Genomic DNA, 12784 nt, shown 5'->3' with positions numbered 1-12784 from the left:
AGGCTGGAGCGCAGTGGCATGATCCTGGCTCACTGCAACCTCCACCTCCCAGTTTCAAGTGATTCTCCTGCCTCAGCCTCCTGAGTACCTGGGGTTACAAGCATGTGCCACCATGCCCAGCTAATTTCTGTATTTTTAGTAGAGATGGGGGTTTCGCCATGTTGGCCAGGCTGGTCTCGAACTCCTGACCTCAAGCGATCTGCCTGCCTCAGCCTTCCAAAGCACTGGGATTACAGGTGTGAGCAGCTGCACATGGCTGAATCTAGGCTTTTTCTAGCATGTACCTCAAAACTCTTCCATTCTCTACCCATTATCCAGTTCCTGAGTTACTTCCACATTTGTAAATTATTTATTATAGCAGGACTCCACTTCTTGGTATAAAAATCTACATTATTCTGCTAGGGATGCCCTAACAAAATAATACAGTTTGGGTAGTTTAAGCATCAGAAATTTATTTGCCATAATTCTGGAAGCTGAAAGTCCAAGATCAAGGTATCAGCAGGCTGGATTATCCTGAAGCCTTTCTCCCCAGCTTGCAGATGGCCACATCTTCTTTTTTGTTTTTGAGATGGAAGTTTTTTTCACTCATTGCCCAGGTTGGAGTGCAATGGTAGGATCTTGGCTCACCACCACCTCTGCCTCCCAGGTTCAAGTGATGATTCCTGCCTCAGCCTCCAGAGTAGCTGGGATTACAGGCGCCTGCCAACACACCCAGCTAATTTTTCTATTTTTAGCAGAGGCAGGGTTTCATCATGTTGGCCAGGCTGGTCTTGAACTCCTGACCTCAGGTGATCCACTTGCCTTGGCCTCCCAAAGTGCTGGGATTACAGGTATGAGCCACTGCAGCCGGCAGGCCACATCTTCTTGCGTCCTCACATGGTCTTTTCTCTGATATGTGTCCCTGGTATCTCTTCCTCTTCTTCTTTTTTTTTTTTTTTTTTTTTTTTTTGAGACGGAGTTTTGCTCTTGTTACCCAGGCTGGAGTGCAATGGGGCGATCTCGGCTCACTGCAACCTCCGCCTCCTGGGTTCAGGCAATTCTCCTGCCTCAGTCTCCTGAGTAGCTGGGATTACAGGCACGCGCCACCGTGCCCAGCTAATTTTTTTGTATTAATAGAGACGGGGTTTCACAATGTTGACCAGGATGGTCTCGATCTCTCGACCTCGTGATCCACCCGCCTCGGCCTCCCAAAGTGCTGGGATTACAGGCTTGAGCCACCGCGCCCGGCCGTCTCTTCCTCTTCTTCTAAGGACACTAGTCCTACTGGATTAGATACTATTCTTATGACTTATTTAACCTTCATTACCGCTTTAGGGCCCCATTTACAAATATAGTCACATTGGGAATTAGGGTTTCAACATGAGTTTTGGAGGAACATAATTCAGTTTATAACAGTGTAATGGATGCACACAAGTTTTAAAATATTCATTTATGTGGTAAAATATAAATAGCATACACTATTTTAATCATTTTCTAGTGTACAGTTCTGTGGCATTAAGTACATTCACAATGATCTGCAGCCATCACCCTTATCTTCTCCAGAAATGTTTCTTTTTTCCCAAATGGAAACTCTATACCAATTAAACACTCCCTCTTCCCTCTCCCCCATTCTCTGGCAGCTGCCATTATGCTTTTCTGTCTCTATGAATTTTTTTTTTTTAGATGAAGTTTCACCCTTTTGCCGAGGCTAGAGTGAAGTGGCACAATCTAGGCTCACTGCAACCTCTGCCTCCTGAGTTCAAGCAATTTTCCTGCCTCAGTCTCCCAAGTAGCTGGAATTACAAGCACCCACCACCATGCCCAGCTAATTTTTTTGTTAGTAGAGACAGGGTTTCACCATGTTGGCTAGGCTGGTCTCCAACTCCTGACCTCAGATTATCCAACCGCCTCAGCCTCCCAAGGTGCTAAGATTACACTCGTCAGCCACTGTGCCTGGCCGTCTCTATACATTTGACTATTCTAGGTACCTCATACAAATGTAATTATATAATGTCTATACTTTTATGACTGGCTTATTTTACTTGGTGGAATGTCTTTAAGGTTCATCCACAGTGTAGTATATGCCAGAATTTCCTTCCTTTTTAAGGCTGAATAATACAAAAATTTTATATTTTGATGAAGTCCAATTAATTTTATTTTTTTGGAGCAAGGGTCCTGGTCTGTCACCCAGGCTAGAGTGCAGTGGCACAATCATGGTTCACTACAGCCTTGATCTCCTGGGCTTGAGGGATCCTTCTGTCTTAGCCTCCCAAGTGGCTGGGACAATAGGTGTCTGCCAATATGCCCAGCTAATCTTTTTTTAGTTTAATTTTATTTTTTCCTTTTCAATGTTTTCACAATTTTAAATTTTTTGTCTTTTTTTCCATTTCAACACCCAGCTAATCTTTTAAATTTTTTGTAAACATGGGGATTTCTTTACGTTGCCCAGGTTAGTCTCTCAAACTCCTGGGCTCAAGTGATCCTCCCACCTTGGGTTCCACAAAGTGCTGGAATTATAGGCATGATCCACTGCACCTGGCCTCAATTAATTTTTTTCTGTTGTTACTTGTGCTTTTGGTCTCAGCTAAGAAACTATTGCCTAATCCAAAGTCACGATTTATACCTGTATTTTCTTCTATGAGTATTTTAATTTTAGCTTTACATTTAGGTCTTTGATTCATTTTGAATTAATTTTTATGTATGTGAGGTAGGGGTTTAACTTCACTCTTTGCATGTGAAATACAATTGTTCGAGCACCACTTTTTTTTTTTTTTTTTTTTAATAGAGACAGTGTCTCACTTTGTTGCCCAGGTTGGCTTCGAACTCCTGGGCTCAAGCAATCCTCCTGCCTCAGCTTCCCAAAGTGCTGAGGTTACAGGAGTGAGCCACCTCACCCAGCCTGTTTTTTGTTTTTATTTTTGAGACAGGGTCTTACTCTGTTGCCCTGGCTAGAGAATGGTGCCATTATAGTGCACTGCAGCCTTGAACTCCTGGGCTCAAGGGATCCTCCCATCTTAGCCTCTCAAGTAGCTAAGGACTACAGGTGTGTGCCACCATGCCCAGATGATTTTTTAAATTGTTTGTAGAGACAGGATCTTGCTGTGTTGCCTGGAGTAGTCTGTTACTCCTGTCCTCAAATGATTTTCCCGTCTCAGCATCCAAAAGTGCTGGGATTACAGATGTAAGCTACCTACTGTGTCTGGCCTGAACTGTTTTAATGATAGCGAGATTATCTACAGTTAGTTAATAGGTTGGGTGTAAAAGTTGAAACCCCTAAAAGCAGCATATTCTTTTTTTTTTTTTTAATCATAGTAACCAATTATTCTGTTAAATTTTCTCTTTTCCGGGAGTTTTCTCTCCCACAACTCCTATTCTTCTGCTCCAATCTAACTTAGTTCTTGGGACTTCCCTTTACTGTTTTCCTGAATTGGATCTAGTGATTACTGGATGTTGTCAGATACCCTGATTTCTCCCTCATTTTGCTTGAGCACATGTTTAAGTGACTCTTTTTTAGAAACTTTTCTTAAATTTTTATTTTTTTGAGATGGAGTTTTGCTCTTGTTGCCCAGGCTAGAGTGCAATGGCGCAATCTCGGCTCACTGCAACCTCTGCCTCCCGGGTTCAAGTGATTCTCCTGCCTCAGCCACCTGAGTAGCTGGGATTACAGGTGCCTGTCACTACGCCTGGCTAATTTTTGTATTTTTAGTAGAGATGGGTTTTCGCCATGTTGGCCAGGCTGATCTCGAACTCCAGACCTCAGGTGATCCGCCTGCCTTGGCCTCCCAAAGTGCTGGGATTACAGGTGTGAGTCACTGCGCCCAGACTTTTTTTTTTTTTTTTTGAGATGGAGTCTTGCTCTGTCACCCAGGCTGGAGTGCAGTGATGCAATCTCAGATCACTGCAACCTCTGCCTCCTGGGTTCAAGCGATTCTCCTGCCTCAGTCTCCCGAGTAGCTGGGACTACAATCACATGCCACTATGCCTGGCTAATTTTTGTATGTTTAGTAGAGACAAGGTTTCACCACTTTGGACAGGCTGGTCTTAAACTCCTGACCTCAAGGTCCATCCACATCTCCCTCCCAAAGTGCTAGGATTACAGTTGTGAGCCACCTTGCCTGGCCCACCAGTTTGATTTCTGCTCTTTTATGGGCTCCATTTTTTTCCTTTTTGGAAACTTAGAATCTTCTTTATATTTAGAGTTCAAACATTTCACATGGTTAATGTTTGTTTGTTTTGTTTTAGTTCTGTACTTGTGGATGCTTTCAGTTCTAGGAAATTTTTTTGCATTTTTTTTGATAATTTTCTGTCCATTTACTTTGTTTTCTCTTTCTCATATAATAGCACTGTTGAACTGATTCTTTATCTATCTTATTGTCTCCCAGAATTTCCAACTCTTTATATATTTATTCTAATTATTTTTTTCCCTGAGACAGGGCCTGGCTCTGCTGTCCAGGCTGGAGTGCAGTGGCATTATTTTGGCTCACTGCAACCTCCGCCTCTGGGCTTAAGCCATCCTCCCAACTCAGCCACCTGAGTAGCTGGGACTACAGGCACAAGTCACCATGCTTGGCTAATTTTTGTATTTTTTTGTAGAGACAGGGTTTTGCCATGTTGCCCAATCTGCTCTTGAACTCCTGGGCTCAAACAATCTGCCGCCTTTGGCCTCCCAAAGTGTTGGGATTATAGGTGAGAGCCACTGCACCTAGTCCTATTTTCTTTTTCTTTTGTTTTTTGAGATAAGGTCTCTTGTTTTGTCACCCATGCTGGGGTGAAGCACCACAATCCTGGCTTACTGCTGTCTTGACCTCCCAGGATCAAGCAATACTCCCACCTCAGGCTCCTGAGTAGCTAGGACCACAGGTGTACATCACCATACCTGGCTAAGTTTTAAAAATTTTTATAGAGATGGGGTCTCTCTATGTTCCGCAGGCTTCTTCTATTTTTTTTTTAAAGTTCAGTGACTTTATCTTTCAATACTTTAATTAAATTTATAATTTGGCCAATTTCTTAAATTTCAAGATCTACTTTTTTGAGATGGAGTCTTGCTATGTGGCCCAGGCTGAAGTGCGGCGGTGCAATCTTGGTTCATTGCAGCCTCTGCCCTCTGAGTTCCAGTAATTCTCCTGCCTCAGCCTCTTGGGTAGCTGGGATTACAGGCATCTGCCACCACGCCAGGCGAATTTTGGTATTTTTAGTAGAGATGGGGTTTCGCCATGTTGGTCAGGCTGGTCTCGAACTCCTGACCTCAGGTGATCTGCCCACCTTGGCCTCCTAAAGTCCTGGGATTATAGGCATGAGCCACTGTGCCTGGCCAAGATCTACTTTTAAATCTTGGATGTTACTTCATCCGAGTATGCTAGCATACTAGTTAGGTTTTCTAAAATCTCTGAAGTTTCTGTTTATCTCCCCCACACTCCACATTGGAGCATTCTTTTTTTTTTTTTTTCTGGTGCTGTGACTTGGATGAGACTTCTCTTAAAAATCTAATAACTCTTAGTTGTCTGTTCATATATAAGATGAGGCAGTTGGAATGCTGATGAGGAGTCCTGTGACCTTGGGAGGTGTCTTAGTCTATTTTATGTTGCTATAAAGGTATGCCTGTGGCTGGGTAATTTATAAAGAAAACGCGTTTATTTAGCTCACGATTCTGCAGCCTGTACAAGAAGCAAGGCACAGGCATCTGCTCAGTTCTGGTGAGGGCTTTTGTGCTGCATCAAAACATGGTGGAGGAGATCAAGGGAAAGTGTCTGCGCACATGCAAAGAGAGATCAAACCTGAGGTGAGTCCTGGCTTTACAACAAACCAAAGGAACAAATCCATTTTCCTGATAACCAATGTAGTTTTGCAAGTCTGAGAACTCACTACTGCAAAAATGACACCAAGTCATTCATGAAGAATCTGCCCCTATGACCCAAACACCTTCTACCAGGCCCCACCTCCCAAGACTATCACAATGGGGATAAAATTTCAACATGAGATTTGGTGGAGACAAAAAAAAAAAACCATATCCAAACCATAGCAGGAATTTCCTGTCAATTGCCCAACTTCACTTTAAAGTGAAGTAGGAGTGGGTACGAAACCAGCTACTGTGCTAGGATAAAGAATGCTTTTGTCTTAGGCCATTCAATACTCAGTTGTCCCAAATTTCCCGATTATGAGAATGCTTAATTGTAGCCTGGGATAAATGCCTAGATATTGTTACTGAGATATAGGGAGGGTTCTGCTCTTTCTTATACAGACCTTTATTTAGTCTACCTGTTCTCAACCCTGCTTCTCACTCTTGCTCTTTCTTGTAAGTATCTCCAAATCTCAGTTTCCCTAAAGCACTTCTGGGCTGATATGTCCCCTTCATTTCTGCAGTACCCTCTACACCCATTCTACATTATGGTTTTCGCCATTTTATTTTGTCAGACCACACTTACTTTTTTTGCAAGTCAATTTTTAAAAAAACTATCTTCTGACGGCCCCCTTCTGATTATCTATCTTGTATCATTTTAATTTATCATCATTTTATTGGGTTTCAGGAAGAAGAGGCAGTAAATATATGTGCTCAGTTAGCTAGCTTTAATCAAAAATCCTAAATGTAGGCTTTAAAAAAGATATCTGGAGCAGGGTAGGAAATTATATTTTTTGCCAGTGTGGTGGCAAAAAATAAAAATCTGAATCGGTGTTAGGACAGTATTTCTGTATATACCTTAGTGCTTAGTAACGTGACTCTCCAGATCCACATTTGTTAAGGACACGATGTATTTCAGACACCTGCTTCAAACCTCACTTTACAGCTAAGACCAGAAGTAGAATGATTTGCCCGAGGCCACACAAGTAGACAGTGGGAGAATGAGAACAGAAAGATCTATTGACTCCTAGTTGACTTTTCTCTTACCTTACCACACTGCTAGGGAGTAACAAGATGGGGGGACCACGAGTCAGATGAGAAAGGTCATGAAAAATAGTCAAAGGATGACTTTTCCTGGGTAATAAGCCGGATGTCCAAGAAATGAAATGCTGGTCTGGCAGCACATCGTCTAACAGTTGGTAGTCATATGCAGGAAGTACTGTAGGGGGAGATGACAGCAGGCCCAGGAACTGCAATGATCCAAGTGCGAGTCGATCCTGGGAGGGAATAATTAGAGTCCGGGCAGGATGAAACAGTAGAAACTGGTGAGTGAATGAATGTGAACGCTGAGGAGCGACTGGAATTTGTTGGAGGGATTATGAGTCAATATAAAGTGGTTAATTATGGTGGTGGGGGTAAGTAGGAGTAAAATGATGGCTTTTAACTCCTCTCAAGGACACCGAAAATTATTTTAATAAACACTGGAAGGCTGGGAATAACTATAATTCACACCATTCTTATTTTCTTGGTTTAGAGATAGCTTATCTACATCCTTACATTAATGGCTACCCTCTGCATGGCTCCAAAAAAAAGAAAGAAAAAAAAAAAACCCACACACACACACAAAACAAAAAACAAAACCGGCTGCTGAGTCTGCACGAGAAAATCGGGTTGCCAGACTCCAGGACCCAGCTGCCCGCCACCTCGCCTTGCTGTCGGAGGCTAAATAAACAGCTCTCGAAGCAGTGTTTGGCACAGTGCACGGTCGAAGCGTGGACACTAATTTCCGCCCACGCTCCCACGTCCTGGTCGGATCACCACAGAACACGACATCCAGTACTGGGGTCCTCGGCGATGCCCGTGTGCGCAGTACTGCACGTCTCAGGTCAGATGACCACTAACTTCGTGGCCACGTTCTGCGAAGCTAAGGGGAAAAAAAGGTTCCTTGGCACAAAGCGTTAACCCGGTAGCCCGGAATGATCCTGGCACTGCTCCCGCTGCGCTTGCGGCCACGGGCGTGGGTAACGGGCCACGAGAAGGGGGTGGGGCGCCGCTTAGGTTTGGGAAGACAGGACGCTGCTCCTCGGGCTTCCAGCGTCCACTTCCTACGGCAAGCAGGAGGAGACAAACGCCGCCCTGCGCTCGCGGAGCTGGCCCCGTCTCTCCCCTCCCTTGGCCTCAGGGGTCGTGTGTGAGAGTGTATGTGGGTGTGTACGCAAGGACGCTAAGCGCCCATCATTCTGTTTCGGTGCCGATCCACCACCGTGGGGCCGAATCTCCCCCGCTTCCCAGCCCCTCACCAGCGTGCTCCGGAAGGCGCCCGGAGGTCCCCGGGCCGACGCGTCACGCTCCCGGGAGGCTGAAAAAAAGCGAGGCAGCCGGGCCAGGAGCCCGGGGAGGCGCGCGGCGTCCCGCGGCGGGGCTGAGGGCGGGACTAGGTGTCTCGCGCAGGGGCGGGGCGCAGTGACGTCGCGGGCGCCCGGGCAGTGCTGTGGCTGTGGCGGCGGCGGCGGTAGTGGCGGCGGTGGTGGCGGTGGTGGCGGCGGCGGCGGCGGCGGCGGCGGCAGCAGCGCCCGGGCGGCAGCGGCAGCAACAGCGGCAGTCCCGAGGAGGGTGAGACGGCCGCAGTGGCGGCAGCGCGGAAGTCGCGCGGGACCCAGAGCTTCCACCCTGTCGTTAGCGCTGAGGCTTTCGCCTTTCCTACCCGGCTTCTTGCTCACGGCCCGAGCTGGGCTGGGCAGGGCAGGGCAGCGCGCCCCCGGGGAGGGGCGGAGCTGTAGGTGAGGCTTCGGGACCCCCTCCCCCTCCTCGCCAGCTCGGGGGTGAGGAGGGGCGGGCCCCACCCAAGACCCGCGGACCACCGGCGCCCACCCGCGGGCTCCACCCAGCCAGGCTCTGGGATTGGGCGGGAGCCGAGGCGGTAGATGTGGGGAGCTCCGGGCGGGAGGTGGGAGGCGGGGGACTAGGGGCTCTGGGCACTCGGGGAGCGAAGGGTGGGAGGCTTAGGAGTCGTGAGACTGCGGACGAGGTAGTGAGGAGACGAGGAAATTAGGGAGCCATGAGGTTAGGGTGCGGTCAGGGTGGATCTGTGGGTTAGGTGAGTGATGTAAAATGAAGATGATTCTTTTCATTTTGATGAAATGGTGAGATAAAAGATGAAGTGTTGTATTTCAAAAGGAAGATGAGCCATGCATGTTGCCTTTGAGGCAGTTGGAGAACCTATTGCACTAGATCTCACGTTTCTACTTTAGGGTTCGATTCTTTTTCTTCTGGCGGGGTGGGAGGGGAGGTGGGAGAGAGAAGACTATCCTCTTGGTTTGGCTCAGGTAAATTGTAAGCGTGGATGGATCTGAAAGTTTTACACCCAAGAAGAGGGAGATCTTCGATTTAGACAACTTCGTTCTGGCACCCACCATTTGGGTATGGGTCGCATTACACTTAGCTCCTTCAAGGTGGTGTCTTCCAGTTTTTGTTTGTTTGTTTTGTTTTTTTCCCTGTGCCTAAAAGATCTGTTTATACCCAGGCTTTATGGACCCTTGCGAGAAGGCCCCAGATTCAGGTGGTTGCTTTGGAAGACACATTTCTGAGTAATAGTTGCAGGTGGTTGTGGTTGACTGCTTTGGGTGGATAAAGTGAACAATTTGAACAGTTCTGTTGGAGCTAATTACAGGAAAAATGCTTAAATGTTTTAAAGTACAACCGTCTTTTACAGCGTGTTGCTCAGTAGACCTTGACTTTTAGACATTTTGTATTCAGTGCTAAATTGTTGTTTTTTTTTTTTTTTTTAATAATTTTGCCATGGAACCTCATATAGTCTGAACACATGAATTGTTGGATTTTTATTTCTCATTTGCAGTTATATTTATTGAAACTTTGTTTTTTTAGTAGGCCCCTCAATTTCTGAGAAATGTTCTTGGAGTCAAGTGCTTTGAAAACATTTTGGGGGCATGTGTCTCACTTCGCATGGAAATGTTACTAAGAGTAAGCAGCGTTCAGTGTTCTTCACATCACTCTTTCACAACTTAGCACTGTGAATCAGAATCTTCTTTTCTGGATTCTTGCTCCCTGTTAGATTACTGTATTCACTAGCCCTACTTATCGGTTAGTGTCAGTTAAGCTATTTCTTGTTCAGAAAACAGGTCCCACGATGACCTGTATTATGTAATGGATGGAAGTAGACATGGCTCTCAAAAATTCATTTATGCAGGAAGAGAAACTGTATGAAGTGAGATTTAAGCAGTGACTTTCCCAAGACTTACCCAGGTTGTTTGGGAAAATAGCCGAAGTGCTTTCCTGTAACTCAAAAGAGAAATATACAGTTAAGAATTTCAGTAGTTGCAGATCATTGCTTTTTCTAAGTGCCTACTTAATGAGCAGATTATTGTCTTCCAGCAAATACTTCTACTTGTAAAGAGGTATGGGAAACAGGATATAATAGGTATTAAGTGAGAAAGTGTGTGGACCAATTTACAATTATAAATAAAAGGTTTAATTAACTGTATTCAGTTAATTCATTTGATAAAGTGAATAGTTTTGACTTTGGATTAGTTAGAAGGAAAACTTAAAATGTCTAGTTTTGGCTTTTAAATTATACATAGATTTAAGCAATTGGGACAAATGTGAACTAAGATACTGGGTAAAATTTGTGTGCACTCCTAAAACGACATTTGCATGGCTGGTAATAAGCTGTGATTCTTGTTCTTGGAATGAAATCAAATAATTTGGGGGAAAGTCTAAGGTAAAAGTAAGCTATTTCATTTAGCATTTCTTGTGCCTGAAAATATGCCTACATTTTATTTTTCACAAAATGTTGCTTGCTATTCATTTCTTGTGATACCCTTGTTGAGCCTACTGAGGTGTTCTTTTTTTTCCTTCATTACCTACATCATAGATAAGTCTGCCAGTCTGTTAATTCAACATTAATACTGTAAACTTGAAAGTGAAGGTTCTTATAGAAACAGCGGCTCTGTTTTACACTATGGTTACATTTAGAAGTAGTATGAGAGTTGTTAAATGTGCATTTTACACATAATCTATCAGAAACATTAATGGAGAAAGATCAAGGAATGAAGTATTTTGGTTAAGAATCAGTACATTATCAGTTTTCAGAGATATAATAAAATAAACTTAGTATACAGATTATGTGGAATATAATTTTTTTCTTATTTTTTATTTTTTTTGAGATGGAGTCTTTTTTTTTTTTTTTTTTCTGAGACGGAGTTTCGCTCTTGTTACCCCGGCTGGAGTGCACTGGCGTGATCTCGGCTCACCGCAACCTCCGTCTCCTGGGTTCAGGCAATTCTCCTGCCTCAGCCTCCCGAGTAGCTGGGATTACAGGCACGCGCCACCATGCCCAGCTAATTTTTGCATTTTTAGTAGAGACCGGGTTTCACCATGTTGACCAAGATGGTCTCGATCTCTTGACCTCTTGATCCACCCGTCTTGGCCTCCCAAAGTGCTGGGAGAGATGGAGTTGTCTTGCTCTGTTGCCCATGCTAGAGTGCAATGGCTCACTGCAACCTCCGCCTCCTGGATTCAAGTGATTCTTCTGCCTCAGCCTCCCAAGTAGCTGGAATTACAGGCACATGCCATTATACCGGGCTAATTTTTGTATTTTGAGTAGAGACAAGGTTTCACCATGTTGGTCAGGTTGGTCTTGAACTCCTGACCTTGTGACCTGCCTGCCTTGGCCCCCCAAAGTGCTGGGATTGCAGGCGTGAGCCATTGCACCTGGCCTCTTATTTATTTTATTTTTATTTTTGTATGGAATATAATTTATATCTGTTGCCAAGTCTTGCAGTGTATTAGAGTTTGGGTTTTAGAGTCAGAGTGCCTGAGTTCAAATCCTGGCTTTGCCATGGTATGATGTAGGCCAAAATGCTTAGTGTTGTTTATTTCCCAACCTTAACCTATGCCTTAATTTCTTCACTGCAAAATAAAAATAATAACAATAGTACCTAACCTCTTTTTATTTTTTTTGAGACAGAGTTTCGCTCTTGTTGCCCAGGCTGGAGTGCAGTGATGCATTCTTGGCTCACTGCAACCTCTGCCTCCCAGGTTCAAGTGATTCTCCTGTCTCAGCCTCCCAAGTAGCTGGGATTATAGGCATGTGCCACCACGCCCGGCTAATATTTTGTAATTTTAGCAGAGACAGGGTTTCACCATGTTGGCCAGGATGGTCTCGATCTCTTGACCTCATGATCCACCCGCCTTGGCCTCCCAAAGTGCTGGGATTACAGGCATGAGCCACCATGCCCGGCCAGTACCTAACCTCTTAAACTGGTCAGATGAATTAATTCATATATTTAGAACAATTTAAGCACATAATTAGCTGGTTCACTAACATCTTTTTAAGTTTTACCATGAATACTATACTTAATAAGTATATATTAAATACGTATTATGTACCACATATTCTACATGCTGGTATCATAGCAGTGAATGGGTCTCCCAGCATGTTGGGAGGCATGGCTGGGCAACATAGTGAGACCACGTCTCTGCAGAAATAAAAAAATTTAGCATGGTGGTACATGCCTATAGTCTCAGCTACTCAGGAGACTGATGCAGGAGAATCACTTGAACCCAGGGGTTCAAGGCTGCAGTGAGCTGTCATTTTGTCATTGCACTCCAGCCTGGGTGACAGTATGAATGAGACTCCATCTTAAATGAATGAATGAATGAAAGGGCAATAGGAGCTTATATTGTACTTTTTTCAGTTGAGAGTATATCTGACCAAGGTGAATGGTGAGAAGGGGTTGGATTTTGGATATATTTTGAGGGTAGACCTATAGAATTTGCTGGTGATTGGATGTGGGATGTGAGCAAAACAGAAGAATAAAGAACAAGGTTTTTGGCCTGTGAAACTAGAAGAATAAAGTTGCCAGTAACTGAGATGGAGAATGGTAATTGGTGGAGCATGTTTGTGGAGAAACCAGAAGTTCAGGGTGATGTCTAGGAAGAGTGAGAAAT

At 44.6% G+C, this 12784-nt stretch overlaps 1 protein-coding gene across 7 annotated transcripts in view; it reads left to right on the top strand.

Moving 5' to 3' along the window:
- The first annotated feature begins 8384 nt into the window (after nt 1–8384).
- The window catches only part of ERC1 (ELKS/RAB6-interacting/CAST family member 1), a 556187-nt gene continuing 551787 nt past the window's right edge, over nt 8385–12784 (top strand). For 3 of the 7 annotated variants that reach the window (XR_010343042.1, XM_064377600.1, XM_064377599.1), the window contains exon 1: nt 8387–8428. The gene's annotated coding sequence lies outside the window, so the exon portion shown is untranslated. Of the gene's footprint in view, nt 8429–12784 lie in introns of all 7 variants that reach the window. The other 4 variants (XM_064377596.1, XM_064377603.1, XM_064377601.1 and 1 more) reach the window with 3 other exon arrangements.

This window comes from Aotus nancymaae, unplaced genomic scaffold, assembly GCF_030222135.1.
Source record: "Aotus nancymaae isolate 86718 unplaced genomic scaffold, 86718_ANA_hifiasm-v0.15.2.pri h1tg000016l, whole genome shotgun sequence".
Taxonomy (NCBI): domain Eukaryota; kingdom Metazoa; phylum Chordata; class Mammalia; order Primates; family Aotidae; genus Aotus; species Aotus nancymaae.
This window is presented reverse-complemented; position numbering and strand designations above follow the sequence as displayed.